Source organism: Notamacropus eugenii, chromosome 2 (assembly GCF_028372415.1).
Source record: "Notamacropus eugenii isolate mMacEug1 chromosome 2, mMacEug1.pri_v2, whole genome shotgun sequence".
NCBI lineage: Eukaryota > Metazoa > Chordata > Mammalia > Diprotodontia > Macropodidae > Notamacropus > Notamacropus eugenii.
The window spans coordinates 233,178,313-233,185,530 of record NC_092873.1 but is presented as its reverse complement, the minus strand read 5'-3'; the positions used below and the strand labels follow the sequence as shown (position 1 = coordinate 233,185,530).

Sequence of the window (7,218 nt, the reverse complement as noted above, 5' to 3'; positions counted from 1 at the left end):
GTAGCCTGTCTGCCTCACCGAGTCCTCCAGCAAGCGGATCCGAGAAGTGGATGCAGGAGAAGACGCACGCAATTCAGCTCGGTGGGAAGAGGTATAACCGTGAGTAAGATTGAAATGGGGCAAAGCTCACAAAAGTTGAGTCAGGGTCAATACAGAGCAATAACTTACAAAAAGATCAGGAAACATGGAACTACAGTAAGTCTGAGAAATATAAGGAACTTCATAGATACCATTTGTGAAATCTGTCCTTGGGTGTCAGAATGACCTCCTATGAGTTTAGACTCTTGGGTCATTGTTGGAGAGCAGTTAACAGCTTTTGAACTCGAAAACCCAAATAAATTGGATCTTCACACTTTCTTCCTATATGACATGCTGAAGGATGTGTTCATAGAGGACGACGGTGGCAAGGCAGTGCAAATGAGAACATTTACCACATCCTCAGAGACGACCCCCTCTGAGTCAGGGAGTAGTACAAGGGACAGCAGCCCAGAAAGGCAGCCAGCATCCATATGTCCAGACTTAGAGTTGGAACAAGAGATATGGCGAGAGAGAGAGACAGTTCGGGAAGTGAGAGAGGACATGCAAGAGTTAACTGAAAAATTAAAGGGCTTGCTGAAAACTAAAAGGAGGGTTAGCTGGAAAAAGGAGTTCACTGATGGTGAGAAGGGAGGAAGCACAGAGAGTGAGAGAAGAGGAACAATTCTGCCACCTAGCGACAAGGTGAGAGAAGTACAAATAATTTTCAAAAAATCAGCGTTACAGCAGACTCTAGAAAAGCTGAGAGAGGATGGTGATTACACTAGCTTCAGGGAGATTGGCGGGGAATGGATAAGTGCGTTCCCTGTATTGGAGGATAAAGCAGAGGACGGCTCCGTGACGAGGACTCACGGGCCCATACCAGCCTTACAGATAGAAGAATTGAAAAAGGCGGTTACAGATTATGGGATAAATGCTCCTTATGTCCTCATAAGATTAAAAGAATTGGCTAATTATGTGTTAACCCCAAATGACTGGAAATTAACCATGAGAGCCATCTTGACTCCCAGACAATATGTTTGCTTTCTTCAGCTTTTGGCAGAAAAATTAAGAGCCATAGCAACATGGGTAATGCTGGCAACACTACAGATGCCCAATGATATCATGATATGTTATTTTGGGTCAGGAGAGTATGCAGAAGACATTAAGCAAATAGGACATGATCTAGTGCTGTATGAGAGGCTAGCCCAAGGGGTGGAGCAGGCCTTTATGCTGATTCCTGAGAAGGGTCCTAAGAAGGTATCTCTGCAATCACTGAAGCAAGGAAATGCAGAACCCTTCACTGATTTCTGTGCCCGAGTAACTGAGGTTGTCACCAGGACTATGGGTGAAGTGGAAGGTACTGCTGTAGTGATAAAGGACATCCTTTGATCAGGAGCTAATGCAGATTGTAGGAAGGCTATGCTAGGATTACCCAAGAACTGTTCCATTGAAGACATGTTAAATAGGTGTGAGGAGGTAGGATCTCAGACATACCTAGCAAGAGTACAGGCGTCCATCTTCGCAGGGGCGCTGAGAAATTATCAGGGAGCTGGAGCAAGAGTGAGATGCTTTAAGTGTGGAAAAATAGGACATTACCAGAGGGAGTGTAGAAACAATGCAGAGGGAAGAAAAGGACTTGAGAACCAAGGGAACAGAACACCATTTAAGAGTAAGCCAACCACACCCTGTCCAAAATGTAAGAAAACAGGACATTGGGCTTCAGAGTGTAGGTCATTGTCCCCTCTCAAGGGTAGTGCTCAGTATTTAAACATGCAGACGGGCGTCCCTCCAGCCCAGGAGAAAAGGAGGGGCTACCGGGAGGATGCAGAGACGATCCCACAGGCCACTTCAGAATTCAGGAGGAGGTACTGGACACTCTAGTCGGTGTCATACAGTCAAAATTAATCAGAAGCCTAGGGAATTTCCTGACACCTCCATGCACAACAGTGTGGTTACCAACAGAGGAAATATGCATCAACACAAAGCAAGAGATTTTCATATCTGCACCAGCAAATGCTTACACAGACTTACAGGCCGTAGCACAGCAACCACCGATTGGTACCTTACACAAGACCCTGATGTGCAACTCTAACAATGTGGAGGTGGAGGTGGATAGAGGGCAGCCGGTAGCACAATTGATACAAATGGATCATAACACAGAACAAACAATATATTGGACTCAACAAATTGGCAATCAGAGACCAATGCTTACCATATATATAGAAGGAATACCTAAAACAGGCCTTGTGGACACCGGTGCAGACAGAAGCATATTCCCTTTTTCACAATGGGAGTCTCAATGGCCTATAGGAGAGGAAGACAATGTATATGGCATAGGAGGCTCACAATGGGCCAGGGAGGTGGCCAGACCACTACGGTGGATTTTGAGGACAGATCAGGAAAATTTTGGACACAAGTAGTGGAAGGGCTTCCCATAATACTATGGGGAAGAGACCTGCTTACAAAATTAGGGGTAAGATTAACAACAAATTTTTGAACAGGTCCATTGATGACAATGCCGTGAGAATTCCACCACCAAAATTACCATGGATCTTGGATGAGCCCATCTGGATGGATCAATGGACCCTAAAATATGAAAATCCCATGGCCCTGAAAGACCTAGTACAAGAACAGTTAGTGTTAGGACACATTGAGGAATCCTTTAGTCCTTGGAACTCTCCTGTATTTGTCATAAAAAAGACATCTGGAAAATACAGAATGTTGACTGATTTGAGAAAGATCAATGACATCATGCAGCTGATGGGTGCTTTGCAGCCAGGTTTGGATCACCCAATGTAATTCCCAGCAGTTATAAACTTTGGGTGATTGACATCAAGGATTGTTTTTACAGTATTCCTGTTCATACTGAGGATAGGGAAAGGTTTGCATTCTCTGTACCCAGTGTCAGTCTACAAGAGCCCTACCATCTTTACCTATGGAAGGTACCACCCCAAGGAATGAAAAACAGTCCCACAATTTGTCAGTGGTATGTAACCAAGACATTACACCCAGTCAGGAAGAGATTTCCCCAGGTGTTGATACTCCATTATATGGATGATATCTTAGGAGCTCATGATAACATTGAAATTTTAGAAATGACATTACAAATGACAGTGAGAGAATTCCTCAAACAGGGTTTAAAAATAGCATCTGATAAGATACAGAAAGACCTGCCTATACATTACTTAGGACACACCATATTAGAACATCAAATCCATATTAAATCACCTGTAATAGATGTGTCTAAAATCAAGACTCTTAATCCTATGCAAAAGGTGATAGGAGAGCTTCAGTGGATCAGACCACAATTAGGAATACCTACAGGTGAATTACACCCATTGTATGACATGCTGAAAGGAGATCCTGACTTAAATTCACCACGACAATGGACTCCTCAAGCGTTGGAGTGCATCTCCAAAATTCAAACAAAAATCGTAGAGGCTAGCACCAGGAGATATAGACCAACAGAAAATATGTATATCTCTATCCTTTTCATTGTGGAACTTCCCACAGGATGCCTTCACCAAGAGGAAGGGGTATTAGAGTGGATACATTTGAAGAGGGTACACAGTAGGTCTTGTGTCCCTTCCTGTGCACTAGTTGCACAAGTGGTTTACAAAACAATTCAGAGAGTGAGGAAACTGATAGGAAGAGATCCTGATGCCATCTACTGTAGAGACACTAAAGAACAAGTAGAGAAATGCTGTACAGAATATCCAGAAGGGCAAGTTATTATTAATCAAAACTTCAAAACAGGGAACATAAATAAGGCTCTAAGCATATACCAGGAAACACCATGGACATGGGCAGAGAAATACCATGACACTGCGGTCATAGGAAAGAATGTATTTACTGATGCCACAAAATTAAATAGAGCAGCCACATATGTATATCAAGATAAATGGTTGCAGGTATATGATACTCCGTTCTCATCCACCCAAAAGAAAGAACGATTTGCGGTCTGGAAGGCTTAGAAATTGATGAGCCTATCAATGTCATTACCAACAGTAGATATGTAGCCACACTTATACCAGACCTAGAGACTGCCTGCATATCAACCCAATTAGAAATTGGACAGTTGCTCGCGGAAGTCCAAAACACGATAAGAGGACATATGTTCCCATTCCACATTTTACATCTAAGATCACACTCCAATCTACCAGGGCCTCTAGCAGAAGGAAATGAGGTTTTGGATCAAGTAGTGTCAGGAGGTGTATACCTAGAAACCACTGAGGAAGCTCAGGAGGCTCACAATAAGTTTCATATATCAGCAAAATCATTAAGACATTTATATAAACTTACTAAGAAAGAGGCCCGAATCATTGTAAAATCACGCACAGCAGGCATTCCTTTCCAGCCACCGATGCCATGCAGAGTGTACAATCCTAAGGGATCACATCCTAATGATATCTGGCAAATGGATGTGACTCACATAGCTTCATTTGGGAGGCTTAAATATGTCCATGTGTCTATAGACACTTTCTCCGGTTTCATCATGGCTACTCTACGCACTGGAGAGGCAGTTAAGGACGTGTGTACTCATATGCTTCAATGTTTTGCAGCCCATGGCGTCCCACGACTATTAAAGACTGATAATGGCCCAGCATACACTGCTTTGGCCTTCTAAAAATTTCTCTCAGAATTCGGAATCTCTCATGTGACTGGGATCCCCTATAACCACACAGGACAAGCCATAGTAGAACGTGCGAACCGCACCATAAAACAATATGTCCAAAAACAAAAAGGGGGAGCTTCGGGACCCAGGTCCACAGCACATGATCAATTAAAATTGGCACTTTTCACTACCAATTACTTAAAATTCGATGAGCACAGTCTTACGCCTGCCATGAAACACATGGTCAGATCAGGCAGACCACCAGATGATTTTAAGAAAAAATTGGAATGGATGCCTCCGGCCACGGGACAGACAGCCATGTGGCGAGATCAGGAAGGGCAATGGCATGGACCACATACCATAATAACTTGGGGCAAGGGTTATGCTTGTATCTTTACAGGAGACAAGGAGATTTGGGTACTAGTGAAAAGACTACGGGTCGTACAGCACCAGGAAGAAATCACAGGAATTCCGCCAGAGAAAGAAGAAGAAACTACAGTGCCTGAACCGTGAAATTAGTCAGCTGCATCTTACTGCTTCTAGCAGTGATCCAGGCCAAGGACCAGTATTGGACCTTTGGACATTAGTAGACATTTCAACTTTACAGGACTGGTGAAGGGCTATCCTTGGTGTTTGTACAAATAATGTATCAGTGGGATTTAGGGAGCAATTGAAGATGGATCATGAATTCTATCAGGCCATTCTAATGTTAAGAAATGATGTAAGAGCAATTGGGGATGAACTGCAGGCCATAGAAACACAATTGGCTTTAAGATGTGATTACAGATATCATCATTTTTGTATGATGAACAAATTGTACAACGATACTGAATTTCATTGGGAAGAAATAAGAGCTCAGTTACATGGTTTAACACTCACCAACGTTTCAAGTGAAATGAAACTGGTGGAAAAATTGGCATTGGATATAAATACTCAAGGGACAAAAAAGTTAATACCTGAAAATTTTGTTTCAGACATGATGCAACTTTTTGGTCATTCCACCTCATTGTTTAATTGGCTAGGTCCATTGTTGTCAGGAAGTATTGTTATCCTGATTGTTATATGTCTCATACCAGCATGCCTCAAATGTGCCCTACGAATTGTAAAAGATACAATGAAGATGCTTACTGAATATCAGTTCAAGCTGAGAGATGTACAAACCCGTGAAGGTCATCAGGTCTAAAACTAAAAGGGGGAGTTGTAAGGGGCACTGACTGCCACACCATCTGGGACACCACACTGACGGACATCAGGTAAACTGAGTCCGGAGCAGGGAAGGGTGAACAAGATGGCGCTGGAAGGGACGGCCCCACCCCTGGTTTGTTGTTGTCCCTATAGTTCCAGCTTGTGTTCATTTCTATAGTTTCGGGTTTGTTAGGTGTGTCACCATGGTTCACTGGGCTAGCTGGCAGAGACTATATAATCAGAGTGCTTGCTTGAATAAATCAGAGTTGCTTCATTGACCTGCTCTCCCATCCTATTCTTTTACTCGCGAGGTCCACAGGAGGATGAGCAGCCTGCTGGCCAGGCATAAGACTTGCTCCTCTCGGTAAGCTATGTTGTAACCTTAGCAAGAAATAATACGTGTTGGCACTCCCTAGCATAATGCTTACTGATGATGGGGAAAACCAGAATTAAGTATCTGATTTGTCCTGTGTCAAAGAGCCTTTGATGATTTACAAAGTCCAGTATCTATTTTGCCTTATAATTATAAATGAGAAATGGAGGGAGAGGTCTTCCTATCGCTGATAGTCTACATCATCTGGGCCTCTATGACTCTGTCCTCATTGACAAAACTACGTCTCAGGGAATCCTACTAGGTGTAAAGATCAAAGTGAAAGCCTACGATGATTTGTAATTCAGCCTGGGAGAGATCATCAGAAAACTCAACCTCAGTCTTATAGGAAGACTGCACAGGACCAGGGTCAGTGAGGTCATGATTTGAGGCAGTACAGTACACTCAGGGGTATCTTAACATTGGACATCAAAGTTGTAAGGCTCAGGCAGCTGAAGGAGAAAAAGCTACAAATAACCTGTGGAAATGAGTTATGCTGTGTCTGGGTCTGAATAAAGGGTTTTGACCTTTACCAAGTTGAGATCTTATAACAGCTTATCAGTAAGGGGAATAAGTCCTATCATTTAACCAATGGAATCTATGTTGTCTAGAGGAAAATAGAAAAGGCCGTGCTTCTCTGGCATTTTTGAGAGGAAGATAAAAGAAATCTCCAAGATTTCCAATGTGATACCCAGTATTATAAGCATGAAACAATTTATGATTGAGGCAGAGAAAATATACAAAAAAGCAATGAAAAATATCACTTTGCAAAAAATCTGAAGTGGAATCTTTCAATTAGTCAGTCAAGAAGCATTTGCTATGTGCTCACTATGTTCCAGGCACTCTGCTAAACACTGGGAATACTGAAAAAGGTAAAAATTCATCTCTGCCTTCAAGGAATTTACATACCAATGGGAGAGACAGCATATGTATAAATGAGATGGCCTATGTATAAATATATACATACAGACACAGTAGATGAAACAGAGTAGAAGACGCCTTCCTCAGTAGAATACAAGCTTGACAGCAG

At 42.6% G+C, this 7,218-nt stretch overlaps 1 long non-coding RNA gene across 1 annotated transcript; it reads left to right on the top strand.

Annotated features, from left to right (window-relative positions):
• Positions 1 to 6,096, top strand: LOC140526908 (uncharacterized). The gene is made up of 2 exons (XR_011974589.1): positions 1 to 99; positions 5,034 to 6,096. It is a non-coding gene; the product is annotated as an uncharacterized lncRNA (long non-coding RNA).
• Positions 6,097 to 7,218: the final 1,122 nt, after the last annotated feature.